This window comes from Paroedura picta, chromosome 2 (genome assembly GCF_049243985.1).
Source record: "Paroedura picta isolate Pp20150507F chromosome 2, Ppicta_v3.0, whole genome shotgun sequence".
Taxonomy (NCBI): domain Eukaryota; kingdom Metazoa; phylum Chordata; class Lepidosauria; order Squamata; family Gekkonidae; genus Paroedura; species Paroedura picta.
The window spans coordinates 91320747-91336380 of NC_135370.1; the positions used below are offsets into that span (position 1 = coordinate 91320747).

General features: G+C 44.0%; 1 protein-coding gene across 3 annotated transcripts in view; it reads left to right on the top strand.

Annotated features, from left to right (window-relative positions):
- Positions 1-15634, top strand: part of SERGEF (secretion regulating guanine nucleotide exchange factor) — a 105353-nt gene that overhangs the window by 81496 nt on the left and 8223 nt on the right. The window lies entirely within an intron of this gene.

Genomic DNA, 15634 nt, shown 5'->3' on the forward strand with positions numbered 1-15634 from the left:
AACAGACGAAAAATGGTCTGACAAATAGATCCATAATGACAACTTTATTTATACCAATATATTGTTATCATAGAGATGGCATACTTAACCATTTGGTAGTCCTCAATGATTCCCTTACCTGGATGGCCCTGGCTAGCCTGATGTCAGCAGATTTCAGAAGCTAAGCAGGCAATTAGGGTTGTGTGCGGCGGCGTCTGAATCGGACGTTCCAGGCCGACGGAGCCAGCCCCGCACCACAGGGGGGGAGTTGTGGGCGCCGATGTGTAACTCGTCGCACACATGCATGCGTGGAGCCCGCTTGTGGGCGCCGAGTTACACACCAGCACCCACAATCCCCCCCATGGCATGGCATTGGTCAGCCTGGAATAGCCAATTCGGACGCCGCTGCACACAACCCTAATCCACCTCTGTTAGTCTCTAGCCCTGAAAACCTGTCAGGATCGCCTTATATCAGCTGTAGCTTTGAAGGCAGTTTTCACTACTAAACAAAGTATGCTACTTTTGAATTAATGGATGATACCTAGGATCACAGTGAGAAAACCAAAGGGGCATGCTGCTCCCAGCTACTTTAAGAGCACACTCCTCATTCCTTACCACTTTATCTGGTCAAGGCCAGAGAAGAACATGAATCACACTTTAGTGAGGACATTTGAGGGCAAAGGACTGGAAGGCAGGGTGAGAGGAGAAGAGGTGTCTGCTGGAATTGTTGGGAGAAACATGGCTGGGAGACCTGGGGAGGATAATCATCGTGCATAAGCATTGCCTTCTCAAGGTGTTTGTGGGTCTGTCTACTCAAATTGCTAAAACATATGTTTGTAGTTCACATTTCATGCTGGATGTAAAGCATCTGGTTTTAAGAATACTTCTGGAAAAAAGGAAAGCTAGATAATTAGGGAGTTCTCTGCAGGTGCTACTCTCATTTAAACTGATAATACCGATATAAACATGAGAGCTGAAGATTATATTAAATGTAAACATTTTGAATAGGGATTTCTTGGCTTTTCAATTTTCATAGTGAGAAGAACATGTTGCTATGGAGATAGAGAATTGCTTTCTTTTGTGGATCAAGGAATATCTCTTAATTGCCTCATTGTTATAATATTTCCCCTTACTTGGTCATCTCTCACCTCCTGTTTGTCTCTCTGTCAGTTCTTTTTGCATGATAATATTAATTCTTTCTTGGCTCGTTTATCTAATCTTACTCTACCTTTTAAATATTTTCTTTCTTGCATGTATGCATGCCATTTTCCTTGCATTATCTTTATTTCAGTTTGTCCTTTAATCGTTAGCCTGTGTTAGAGAGCAGATGTTATGAGATGCATTGAAGATACCTTTGCATTTCCTTTTCTTTCCTTTTTACATATTGAGTATGACTAAAAATATATTATATTAATGATGGATTATATTTGAAAATAATTTAGAACAATTTAAACACCCTTTAGAGAGGTCTGGCTGTAATATATATAATAAAATGTAAATATTTGAGGAGGCCTTGGCAGATCCATACTTAGGGAAGTGTGTTTCTGGTGGAGAATTCACAATGACACAGTTAAAGAGCATGCCACACCACACCTTCTTGCCCAGTGAATGTTTCTGCTTGTTTCTTCCTGATGAGTGGTTACTTGTCCTGCCGTCAGGATCTTCCTTACAGGGATACATAATATTTTTACTCTAGTGATTTGAGGCCAGTGCTTGAGACTTGTTGAGATTTGAAGTTAACCCTGTTCCTGCACTTTCCCTGTTTTTATAACCTTAGGAGCTAGGTACAGACAAACCCATTGAAATCTAATCAAGACAAAACAGACCAAAGTAATATAATCAATGTAGTACAGATCAGCCTTCAGTCAAAGGACAGAGGTAGATGATATAATTAGAAAAGGACAGCATCTAGTTGTAATGTAATGCACTTTGCAAAGCTAGTCCTGTCTGCTAAATTAATCGTGCAGTTTGCAGGTGTGATGGAAAGAGTGGAAATAACAGATTAATACAAGGCCTATTTGATCAGATCATCTAGTACCTTTTTCCAGCAGTGGCCAGCCCAAAGCTTTTAGGAAGTTCACAAGCAAGGCTCAAATGCAAGAATCCACCTCCTGGTGCTTGACTCAGAGCCTCCCAGCGAAAGCACTAAGGGCTAAAATGGCTACCGAATCTCTCCTAACAATTTCAAAAAATATACCCAACATGAAACTGACCAGTAAGGGGAGACCACCCACACGGTACATACACACCCTTCAGTGCTGCAACAAGATCCAGTTTTTCTCATTTGTATGCAGAAAACCTAAAAGAGAAATTTGGAGACAGGGAAAAGGTGTGCAGTGCAGATGCACCATTCGAGGTAAGGCTTTACCGAATTGGCTTCACTAAAAATCGGAAGTAAGCTGTCCGTACAGAACTCTCTGCTGAGTTTCTGATGAAACTGTTTGTTTGCTACTAAATGCAGTAACTCTAACTGGGTTGAAAAAAAGGACAGTACATTGGCTACGTTCCTTGTGTTTTTCCATAGTAATGAAAATGCCTTGTTAGTTTTTGAGTTTTTCATGTTTTGGAAGACCATTTGGGGAATAAGCCAAATATAGGTAGAAGTTATCCCTTCAGGGAAGTCATTTAGAACAGATTAAATCAGTGTGTAATTTTATTTGGGAACTAATTCTTGATTAGTTGCCAACTTGTTATAATTTGTGCAGAATGTGTGCTCTTCACAGTTAGCAATTCCTTGAGAACACAAGCATGGGATGAATGAGCAAGGGCTTGTTCATCAGTTAACTGGATTACAAATCATATCAATCAGTACTCATACCTTGAACAAGGAAGCTGGCATCTTGTGCTGAATAGAAACAATATCTTCAATTAGCTGAAGTGAATGTTTCTGCAGGTTGGCTGTTGTAGATTGTTGTAGGACGTTGTTGGGGGTAGCCAACATGGAAAGAGCTTAACTGTTTCAGAACTGGGAGATTGGTGCCAAATCATCATTTTAAATTCATTCTGTTCTCATAATTGATTAAAATTTTATTAGCAGTCTTTAACAATATTGACATGGTTACTCTTTGGGGATGAACAAACTAAAGACTTGCCTTCTTGTTTCCATAGCAACCCAGCAATCTCCATTCTTTCCAAGCAGCCCAGCCTGCATCATGTATTGCAGGGGTATTGGATTCAGCAGAACTACATTGTTAACAATCCAGTGTCTTTCCATTTCCTTGATTATGCTGCATTAAAGTGGGCTGCACAGATATTTAATGAAGAAAAGGGGTGGGCACATAAAACTTCTCCTTTGTCTTTAGACTAAAGGTTTGTGTGTATGTTGTAATTCATGAAAGAATAGTCTTTCAAGTCCTGTGTGCCTTTGAAAAATCCTAGCTAAGTGAATGTTGGCCATGAATTTTAAACCAACCATTTTATTGCCAAACTAGAGTTTCTTATACTCTATCATGATCAGCATATTATATAATGTTCATTGTGTAACAGCATTACAATTGTTATTAATATTATGTCCTGGATCTCATTTAAAGGATCCGTGAGAGCCTAACAACTACAGACCCATCTCGCATTTAGCGTTTCTGGGGAAGATGATAGAAAGGGCAGTCGCAAACCAACTGAAGGAATACCTGGAAGAAGCTTCGGTCCTAGACCCATTCTAGTCAGGTTTCCGGCCTGGCCATGGGGTAGAGACAGTGCTAGTTGCCCTGATGGACGACCTCCGTCGCTAGTTGGACCGGTTCAGCACTGCTGATATTACTAGACCTCTCAGCAGCGTTCGACATAGTTGATCATGAGTTACTAGCTTGCAGCCTCATCGATTCCGGAATACGAGGGACAGCCCTTCAGTGGCTGATCTCCTTCATCCGGGATCGTGGACAGAGGGTAGCAATAGGAGAAAGAACATCAGACTGCCGACAACTTACTTGTGGAGTCCCACAGGGAGTGGTCCTCTCTCCTATCCAACATCTTCATGCGCCCTCTTGCACAACTGGTATGGAAGTTTGGGCTGGGTTGCCATCAATATGCAGATGACACCCAGCTCCTCCTCCTGATGGATGGCCGCCCTGACTCTCCCCCAGAAGCATTAGCCAGCTGCCTAGAAGCAGTGACGAGATGGCTCAAGCAAAGTTGTCTGAAGCCCAGTCCTTCAAAGACGGAGGTCTTGTGGCTGGGTAGGAAGGGCCCATGTGAGGAAGCGCGCCAGCCTGACCTGGATGGTGTGCAGCTCTTTATGGTTCACTCTGCCAGGAACCTAGGCGTGATTCTGGACACTTCCCTCACAATGGAATCCCAGATCACAAATGTAGCGTGGCTGGCATTCTACCATCTCCGTCTAGCCAAGCTACTAGCGCCCTACCTGGCCCCGGAACACCTAGTCACAGTGATCCATGCAACGGTCACCTCTAGACTGGACTTTTGTAACTCGCTCTATCCAGGCCTACCCTTAGTCTTGACCCGGAAACTACAGCTGGTTCAAAATGCAGTGGCCGGGATCCTCACTGCAACACCATGGAGGTCCCACATCTGGCCCATTCTCCATCAACTGCAATGGTTGCCAGTTGAATTCCGGATCAGACTAAAGGTTCTGGTAATTACCTTCAAGGCCATATGCGGTCAGGGCCCAGTGTACCTGAGGGATCGCCTCCCTGCCTACGCCCCCAAAAGAGCCCTGTGCTCCACTGCTACCAACCAGCTAAAGGTCCCTGGCTCTAAAGAAGTCCGCCTGGTCTCAACCAGGGCCAGAGCATTCTCTGTTCTGGCCCCCACCTGGTGGAATGAGCTCCCGTAGAAGATCAGGGCCCTGATGGAGCTTAAACAGTTCTGCAGGGCTTGCAAGGAGGAGCTCTTTCGCCAGGCATTTGGTTGAGACCATATATATATAACCAATAGCGACCAAAGGGCCCCTGCTCCCTGCCCCCCCCCTCAGAACACCATACACTCTGGACCTGTTTGTATGTTGCAACGTTGTATTGTTTATTGGTTATACAATCATAATGTTATATGTTTACAATTATTAGTTATTATTGCACGGTTATTCAAATGTTTTATAGACTATTCCATGTATTGTTCTTATGTTTTTATGTAAACCGCCCTGAGCCCCCGGGGAGGGCGGTATATAAATATAATAAAATAAATAAATAAATAAATAAATATAGTGATACAGTAATATTCTTGAGCATAACGTGTTTTTGTAAATCATTCTTGTACTTGCAAATGCTATATCTGTATGCCAAACTTATCACAGGTTCCCCAGTCTCTGAAATCTATGGTATGCATAGTGTTACAGGCTCTTACTTAGAAATGAAGGGATCCACCTTGGCTATTACGATTTGGGAGAACCAGATTTGTCTAAAACTGTCAACCATCCCCTCAGTTACAAGATGTTAATGAGTTAGCAAGTGTAAAGGCTTTGGGCTCACTGCCATAAGGTAAGTTTTGTGATGAGTGAGAACATGGAGATCACTGAGGCAAGTGTTGGTTGCAAATTAAAAAACATTATTTATTTATTCATAGGTTGGTTTTAAAGAACAGATCAACAGCACCTATCCCCAGATAGTCAAAGGAGAAACTTGGCTAAGGCTCATAAATTTAAGCTTGTTATCGCTTCAGACTGGGGTCTGAATTCTCTTTAATGCTTACAGGTATTAACAGGCTTTCACTAAATAGCCCCAAAGTTAGATCCTTTCACACACAAACACACACACACACACACACACAGAGAGAGAGAGAGAGAGAGAGAGAGAGAGAGAGAGAGAGAGAGAGGATTCTTTTACTGATTGTCCAGTCAGTAAAGAGACTTCCAGTGACACCAGTTTTAGTGGAGATGAAAATGTCTCTTGTGTTTCTGCACAGTAGTGCTAGACACTGCAATTTTTTAAAAAGGGGGTTGGTGCTGTGATGCCACTGCTAATGCCATTGGTGACTGTTGCCCTAGAGGTAGCCCATAATGGAAGGGTGCCTCATACAGAGATACCTTCATGCACAGAAGCCCATGACTGGACTCTGAGCAGGTTGGCACACACAGAAACCAGCCTGGCAGAGACTGACTATGGAGTCAGTAGGGCCCCTTAAGAAACCTAGGAAGCCAGGCCAGGTGCACATTATCTAAATCACCCCCCCCCCCCAAGACCATTAGACTATCTACAGGAAAGGAATATCCCTTCCAGGTACTAACTGCAACTTCTTTTGTCTCTCTTGTCCAGTGTAATTTCTGCCTAGCAGCATCTCTTATCCCCAAATGTCTTTCCCCAGTCCTTCCTGATAAAACAAAGACAGGGCCATTAGCGACACATTACACCTAGCCAAGGTATTGTTCAACTTGATGAGATTACTCCACACCTCCCATGCTAGTGACCTCACAGTTCAAAGCCACCTATTAGGTACTCTTATTATCAGAGACCAATCATCAATCACTTACCTCCTAGTGGGCTGACCCAGGAATTTCAAACACTATATCAAGCCTTGCGCACACCCTGGTGTGTGTGTGTGTGTGTGTGTGCGCTGTTCCCTACACACCCGGCATCCATTCCAACCCTGTGTCTGGGCTGCTTGGATCCAAGAAAGGTGTAGTATCTTGAACTTGTCCCCCTGTAGAACTTTGTGCATGTATGTTTTTGCTTCTGTGTGTGTTTTGAATGTATCCCAATATTTTCCCCAAATAAATCCCCTGAGTGTAAGCTTAATTGTCTTCTTCATTTAAGAAAGGTTTCTTCCAGGAAAAGGACCCCGTAAAAATTGGTAGTAAAGACCCTGCGTTACCCAGCCTCTTGCTATATTCATGATTCCCCAGCAATTTGGGTAACAGTGACAACCATCACCCTTACTGGGTAATTCAAATTCAAATTTATTTTATAATAGCACTGCGGCCAGATAAAACTGATAGCAAGAAAAAACATTTCAGAGTAGAAAATTGCAAAATCAGGGAGCCAGTACAAAATTTAAAATACATAAAATTGTATAATTGATGGGTACATTATAAAAAATGCATAGTAAAATTCCTCTAAAAATCTTTACTTAAGCTTAAGTTGTCTTTCCCATGTGCTAAGCACATGCGCACAAAATTTGGCAAACTGCTTAATAATGTGGCCCCTACTATTCCACAGGAGGGATTTTACTTTTTCTTTGTTTGAGCTGGTGGAAGAATTCCTGAGTAATGGGAGGATGAATTTATTTCTCGCAGAGCTGAAAGTAGGGCACCTTAAGAGGACTCTATCTCCCCAGAATTACAGGGGCAGAGTCTTTCAGCTAATGGGGTTTTCTTGAAGCGGCCCACCAGCATGGCAGAAGGTAACGCAGGGCATCTAGCTAGTATGAATGCTCTCCTATAGTATTTTGTTTCCAAATAGGAGAGTTAGTCTGCTGAGGCTTGAATATATCTGGAACACAGTGGTGCACCATTCCTAGGGAAGCGAGAAAGGTCAGTTTGACGCTCTGTGTCCTCAATCCTTTGTTTCACTACAATTTTCGCCTGATCGTACCCTAACCCGAGTAGTGAAAGTGAGGAAAAGCTTAATTTTATAATTTCCCTCTCAGTGGCCAACAGCCACTGGGATTTAAAATTGTCACAGAGGATTGAAGGAAGTAAACCAGCTGTGGCCCAGTGTGCCTTTAACCATAGGGAGATGGATGAAGTTACTGCTTTCGCTTTGAATTTTGGAAACCCTGTCTTTAGATGTATCCATGAGTTCGAAACACAGTTTGGAACCTGAAGTAACGCTCTAAGAAATTTTGTTTGAACCCACTCAAGTGGGGCAAAGCAAGAGGTTGGTGGCCCTAAAAAGGTCCCGTACACCAGTGGTTCCCAACCTGCGGGCCGGGCCGCGAAGGCCATGGCGCCGGGCCGCGGCTCCCTCCCTCCGCCCCCCCCCCGCAGTAAAAAACTTCCCAGGCCGCAAGCTTGCGGCCCAGGAAGCTTCTTACTGCAGGAGGGTGGGGAGAGGGAATCAGGGCCAGCCGCGCCCTTGTGGGTGCGGCCCAATGCGCGGGCGCGGCCCGCGGTGCGTGGGCGTGGCCCGCGTGGGCCGCGGGCCGCGCCCCGATGCCCTGCCGGTCCCCAACCTCAGAAAGGTTGGGGACCACTGCCGTATACCATTTGAGCAATTGTCTTAGCTTGGAAGAGTTTGAGTGCTGCTGGAACAAAATAGGCTCCAGTGGAGCGATGGAATTTGAGCCCTTACTGGGTATTAGTTGACTGTATGTGGAAGAACTGTGGTGCTGGAGAAGACTCTTGCGAGTCCCTTGGACTGCAAGGTGAGCAAATCGGTCCGTCCTAGAGGAGATCAGCTCTGACTGCTCCTTAGAAGGCCAGATCTTGAAGATGAAACTCAAATACTTTGGCCACCTCATGAGAAGGAAGGACTCCCTGGAGAAGAGCCTAATGCTGGGAGTGATCGAGGGCAAAAGAAGAAGGGGATGACAGAGAATGAGGTGGCTGGATGGTGTCACTGAAGCAGTGAGTGCGAACTTAAATGGACTCCAGGGAATGGTAGAGGACAGGAAGGCCTGGAGGCTCATTGTCCATGGGGTCGCGATGGGTCGGACACGACTTCGCACCTAACAACAACAACAAAGGTGAAAGAAATACACTGACTCCACAGCAGAAGGGATTCAGAAGAAGGGGCATGCATGTTGAATGGTTTTCCCAATCTGATTTAAATGTTTGTGGACTGTCTGTTCAGAATATCAGGAGTAAATTGTAAACTGTCCTGAGTCACAAGGGAAGGCGGTATAAAAACATAATAAATACAAATAAATAAATTAAAAACATAAATTGTGCATGCCAAATAGCCCTGAATCCTTGTTTTGAAGAATGACAGGATAGAAAATGAAGTAAATAAGTATCTCTAAAAAACCCTGAGACAATAGTGACTTTCTCAACATTACCCAGTAAGCTTAGAGTAAAGCTGAGTGATGAATTTTTAAAACCTGTCCTCAAAGGAGCACGGCTAAAGCTATGATCACTTTTCCATTCCAGTATAGCTCATACTGTAGGTAAACTAGTGCAAAGACTAGAAGTTGCTGGATAGTGTTTTGTTGTGACATGGGGGGGGGGAGTGATTTTATGGTGCTTTTGTCACTTTTAATGTAAAACTTAGATCTTATGGGCCATGCTAGTTCATTTAAAAATGTAACAGAAGCAACAGACAATTGGCCAACTAGGACTGAAAGTCACAGCTAGATTTTGAATTTTTTAAAATTAATTCTTTCAGGATTTGATCATAGATCTGTAATTTAACACTCATCCTACTCTCAGAGGCCATCACCCCAGTTCCAGAGAGCTGGATTTATTCCTGAGGTCTGACATTGCAGTTGTAGAATACGTCTCAGGGGGCATCATTTCATTCTGGGGGCTCTCATTCCAGACCCAGATCATTGTTTCTTGAACCTTCATTCAAGATCTGTACTACATTTTCATTGTAATATATTTCACTAGGCCAAATCAAGGCAATCGGCATTCCCAGCTCCTGTTTATCTTTGATGGGCATACCAGCCTCTCCCATTGTTCCCAATGGGCAATATTTTCATTAATTTTAGTTCATCCACTTGTCTTCAGGTGAAAAGTGGATGGCTGCTGAGCAAAAGCAGAGGACTGTGAGGGGAGGGAAGCTGGGGGAGTTTCCCCCAACCCTACAGACAACTGTTTCTCCTACACTCAGAAAGCTAGCAGTGAAAGTTGCTGTTGCCAACCATCCTGGCCATCTCCCACTACCTTCTCTGCTATTGAAGACCCCCACCAAATAAAGCCCCCCCCCCAAAGGTCCTAAGTGGTGCTGGAGGAGGACTTGAGGATCTACAGCTGATTGAGAGGCTGCTGTTGACATAAGCTGAAGCTGCAGCAAGGAGTGCAGTAGCAAGTACATGGCAAGTGCTTTCTTCAGAGCACACAGGAGCACAGTAGACTGTGAGGGGAAAACTAGAGAGGCAGGAAGGAGTAGAGGGGAATTGGGAAGGAGGTGATCCCTTTCCTTGCCTTCAGTTCATCCCTTCCATCTCCATTCCTCTCTCCTAGAAGCTGCCACTGTGAGTGGGTCTACTGGCAGTTCTCATTGGTTGGTGAGTGCCCAACTAAACCTATCCATGATGCCATCCCAAAGCTGAGCAGTTGTTTCCCCCTTCAGGAGCAAGAAGGCCTCCTGTCCACAGCATGTAGTATTCTGATTCTCATCTATGCTAAATTACCACCTGGATCGTTTATGCACTGGAGGTTTCATGCTGGGCTGCAGGCTGGAGTTTTAGTCGTGGGAGGTTGCCCCACCTCTTCCTGCACCCACATGGGGGAGCATTTGGCCCGGTGTCTCTCATCTGCCCCCGATTTATGTTCCTGCACAGGATCTGGGGCAATGAAGTTCCCAGTGCATAAACGGTCCTGGTGAGCAAATTTGGATTGGAAGCCCTGCCCTTCCTTTTCCTGTAACCATGCTTTGATTTCAGTAGGATTTAATTAAGCCTAATTCTTTCCCTGGATATGCTTTGGGTACTTATTATTGCACAACCATGAAAAGTGTTTTTACAGTTTATATTTTTTATTGTTAGAGGGAGTCACATGTTAGCTGAACAGATGAAAAACTAGTGCTGACTTTTACATTAGTTCTCAACTGGTACCATGCTGCATATCTAACAAAACAAGAAAGGTCATTTTATGAAGGAAAGGGATTTGCCTGTGGTCACTCAGATAAAAAATGCATGAGCTGTTGCAAGAAGCCACTTTCAAGAGGTCAGGCTTTCTGTCAAAGGTGTATGAAAATTATTGCCCCACTTTGCAGCTGGGGAGACTGAAACACCATTTGCCTGTTGGCTTGGAGTATAATTTATTTAATAGGAAGGCAGTCATGTATTTAGATGCTAATGCAGATTCTGCTTGTTCAGTTCAGTAGAATGAGTCTAGAAAAGAGAGCCCGTTTTCTCTGCCAGTTTTCTCTGTTCATTTAGTTTTGCTGGAATGAAGTGTGATACAGATATTTCTTTCTATATCCAAGTTTCCAGTTGTGGTTTCAGATATATTTATTTATTCAGTCGTCCAGTCACAAAAAAAGATTAATTTGTTTTACTCCCCTTCTGATTTACTAATTCATAAATTTTCTACAAAAGAATATTGTGGATCCTATGAACTGTAAACATAATTAGTTTATGGAGGTGGATCTTTCCCACTCCAACTCCAGCTGTGTTTTGTCCCCCCCGCCCCCGAACATTTTGGTAATCAGGATCATCACAGACCAAATGCCCTGCTGCATTGGAGAGCTGTACTCAGAAGATGGAATTGTGTGAAATCATCACCCTCTTGTGCTAGTGAGAAAGGATCAGCAGAGCAGGCTTACCACTAGTAGAAGCAAGAGGAGGGCAATTTATCCAATTTCCTTCCTCACTATAGCTTACAATGCAGCATGACATTTTGTTCCTGAATGAGTCTTTTTGGTAGCTATTATGGAAGGAGAAAATAGGGAAGAGAATGCGAGAAGTCCTTGTACTTGCTGGTCAGAAGATCAACCCAGTTGGTTTGTAATGAAACCAATGTGCAACTCAGAATGCAATCATAAGCTAAGTTATATCTTTCTGAGGTCAGTGGGCTTTAAAAAGTATGCTTAGGTTTGTACTGCTAGAAATACAAACTTCTGATCATTCAGCCTTTTGCAAGACTGAATTTTATGCACATGGGTAAAAGCTATAAAATTAAGAGGTTTTGTTACTTACTGTGTAGATTCACAAATAGGCATAAATACGTCTTTACTAAAGGTTCATAACTTTACAAAAACAAGAGGTCTTACCATAGTTTCTGGGCAGCAGAGGGTTTTTTCATGAAATGTTATTTATGTTTTACTTAATAGACTAAATAGTTATTTGTTGTTGTTGTTCAGCGTTTGATAGAGCTCATTGGGGGTAAGTGCGTATTTTTGAAAGGCTTATATTATTTGCTTTCACTCTAGTTGACTTGAACCACCGTATGAAAGGTAGAAGAGTAGATAACACCGTAGTTAGAACTCTATCATTTGAATGAGTTGTTGGCCTACCACCTCGCTGGGGCCAGGATTAGGGGGACCATGCTACAATGGCTGGTCTCCTTTCTCTGAAACGGATGCAGAGGGTTGCTGTGGGGGATGAGTTATCAGACCCTCGGAGACTCCCAGGTGGAGTACCACAGGGGGTGATTCTTTCCCCCACATTGTTTAACATCTATATGTGCCCTCTAGCCCAGCTGGTCAGGAGTTATGGGCAGGGTTGTCACCAATATGCGGATGACACCCAGCTCTGTCTCCTGATGGACGGTCGGCCTGACTCACCCCCGGACACATTTGTTGGTTGTTTGGAAGCAGTGGCTGGATGGCTCAGGCAGAGATGCCTGAAACTCAACCCCTCCAAGATGGAGATCCAGTGGCTGGGCAGATGAGGGCAGGATCAGGAAGTGTACCTTCCATGCCTGGATGGGGTTTAATTAACAACTGCACCCACCACCAGGAATTTGGGAGTGACCTTTGATGCCTCCATTTCAATGGAGGTTCAGGTCTCTAAGGTAGCCTGGATGGTGTTTTTCCATCTGCGCCAAGTACGGCTACTAGCACCCTACCTGTCCTCTGAACACTTGGCCATGGTGATCCATGCAATGGTAACTTCCAGGTTAGACTTCTGTAACTCACTCTATGCAGGCCTGCCCTTTTCTTTGATCCAGAAGTTACAGCAGGCACAAAATGCAGCTGCAAGGGTCCTCACCAGGATACCTTATAAGGCCCACATTCAGCCAGTACTTCGTCATCTTCATTGGTTACCAGTCTGTTTCTGGATCAAGTTCAGGGTATTGGTTTTGACGTTTAAGACCATACGTGGCTTGGGCACCTATCTGCAGGACTGTCTATCTCCTTTATGCTACCTGCAGGGCTCTTTGCGGGGAGGAATTTCCTGGTGGTCCCTGGTCCCAGCTTGGTGGAAAGAGCTCCCAGAAGTGCTATGGATTTGTCAGCTTTCCACAGGGCCTGTAAGATGGAGCTTTTCCACCAGGCATACGGTTGAGGCCATGGAGGGTGCCGCCGGAGTTACCATCAGGGGATCCCTTTTAGGTAGTGAGATCGGGACCCTCGCTCCCAATGAGAGAAAGAACTCTTGACTGCTAGTTGGACAGGGGGTGGGTTGGAGGAATGAGAACTCTTGTATTTACATCTTGCTGTGTTTATGGTTAATGTTAAGGTTTTAAAGTGGTTTTCGGGGTTTACTGGTTTTTACTGTTTTTATTGTGAACCGCCGCAAGTTCAAATGGAGCGTGACGGTATACAAATTTGAAAATAAACTAATGAAAAATAAATAATTAGATATTAATCTAAGCAGTAGTTTAATGTGTAAATTTTTAACCTATTTGTGTTCTTGCTGGAAGGTGTGCGTATGCATATTCTACTTTCATCCTTTAAAAAATATATACCTTTTAGTTTATAAAGCCACTTGGTGGTTCATGGAAACGATAGTCAGAGATGGAGACAGCTGGGGCAAGGAGGAAAAGTACACACATTTGATCTGGTTCAGAACCCAAAAGTGGAAAATCTATATGTATTTCAAAAGCTGAAACATGAAATAATTATTTTTGATGGTTTTAGGTCAACTTCACTATTTTTGGGAGTTCTAATGATTCTTGGCAATTTTGAGAGGGAATTCCTGTGTGTGAACTTGATGTTGACCTGAATAGATGATATTCTTGGTTTTCTTACTCTACCTGAGACTCTACTTTTGTTGCTGTGTGTCAGCCTGTTACATGGGCAGAAGTTTAAAAGAATCAGTGCTGTTCACGGATCCTTTTATTTCCCCTTCCCCCCACTATTTAGTTTCTCCCTTGAAAGAAAGCTCCCACAATCTCTTCTCTTTTCCTGCACCCTCTCCTTCCTGCATACCACCCATCCAACCTTTATTTCTCTCCTTCCCTTTTTCCCTGGGAAAACCCCACTATTTCCTCTTTCTCTCCTCCTGGTAGTCCTCATACCTTCTATCTCCCTGCCATGCTTCCTTCTGTCACAGCTACTGAAGTAATGACACACACACACACATAATTATGGTCTGTGAGCAGAGCTCAAGTGCTTTGCAAGGCACATCCTTTTATTGATTATCCTTATGGTACATGTAAGGATAATCAATAAAATTGATTCTTGTATTAAGCAGAGAAAGAAGACGTAACCACACATGCCCATATGATTTGACATTTCACCTTGTCTGATCAGTGTACATAATGAGAGGCAAGCTCATGGGGTCCTAAGGAGGAGATATTTTATTATGGGGGTTGAATTTCTGGCCTGAGATGAAGGCCTTGGCTTGGGACGAGAGTCCTGCACAGGTCTGGCCTGTCTGCACCTGGGTTTGCCCAACCGTGGAATTATGTAAGATCTGTGTTAGCACTCCTACAACCTACCAGCCAGCCTACTATTTAACTGCCTCTTTTCCCAGCTATATTTATTTACTTCATATATGCCCCACCTTTCTTCGCAACAGGTACACAAACAACCCTGTTAGGGAGGTTAGGTTGAGAGTGTGTGATTGACTGGCTCAAGGTCACTCAGACCTTTCGTGCACGATGGCGGCCATACCGGGCCGCCATTGGTTTCTAGTGGTGGGGCAGCATGCCCTGTCGCTTCTTGTATTTAAGTATCCAGAGATGAGTCTACATTTAGATATATTGCCATTCTTATGCATACGTGTAGAAACACCGTTAAGCAGAAACGTTTTCCTTGTCTGTGGGTGGCCCCACTTTGTTGTCTTTGAAAGAGGCATAAATACCATCGAGTTATTAACATGGTGTTACTGGAATGCTGCCATAGGGACTTAACATTCATACCAGGTTTTCTTGATATGTGGAGATTCATGAAGTTGTCATAATGAATCAGTTTGTCTATTCTGACAGGCAATGACTGGCCAGGATTTTGGTCTTTCACATTACCTGATCTTTTTAACTGGAAATGCCAGGGACTGAATCTATGACTTTCTGTACATAAAGTGGATGCTCCATCACTAAGCTACTTAAATCATTATAAAAATTGCAACCCAGCACTCATGTTTTTTCCCCTTTCATTTATACTTTTGTTGAAAACAGTGATGGTATAACATACATTGTTTGGTGCAGTGGTTAAGAGCAGTGGACTCTAATCTGAAGAGCCTGGTTTGATTCTCCACATGCAGCCAGCCAGGTGACCTTGGGCCAGTCTGATCTCTCAGAGCTCTCTCAGTCACCCTACCTGGAAGGGTGTGTGGTGGGGAGAGGAAGGGTAGGTGATTGTAAGCCTCTGAGACGCCTTTGGGTAGTAAAAAGTGGGGTACAAAAACTAACTTTTCTTTTTCCAGCCCAATTGTATGGATATTTAGTAAGGAGTAAGAATCACTGAGACTATACTTTACCTTCCATAGCACTCAGTAAGACTGCTGGTGATTGCTAAGTTCGTGATCTGATTTTAATTGTGACGAGAAAGGGGTATGTGATGACTTAGTTCAGTGATCCCCAATCCCTGGGCCTGGGACCAGTACCGGTCCATGGATCAGTTGGTACCCGGCCATGGCTCCTCCGCGTCCTTCTGCCCAGCTGCTGCCTTGGGGGCTGCCCTGCCACCAGCTCACCTTTGGTGCTCTCCAGCGGCCGCCATGGCTCCCCCTCAGTGTGGCACTGCGCAGCTGCTCCTGGCAGCAACCCCTAGCGGGC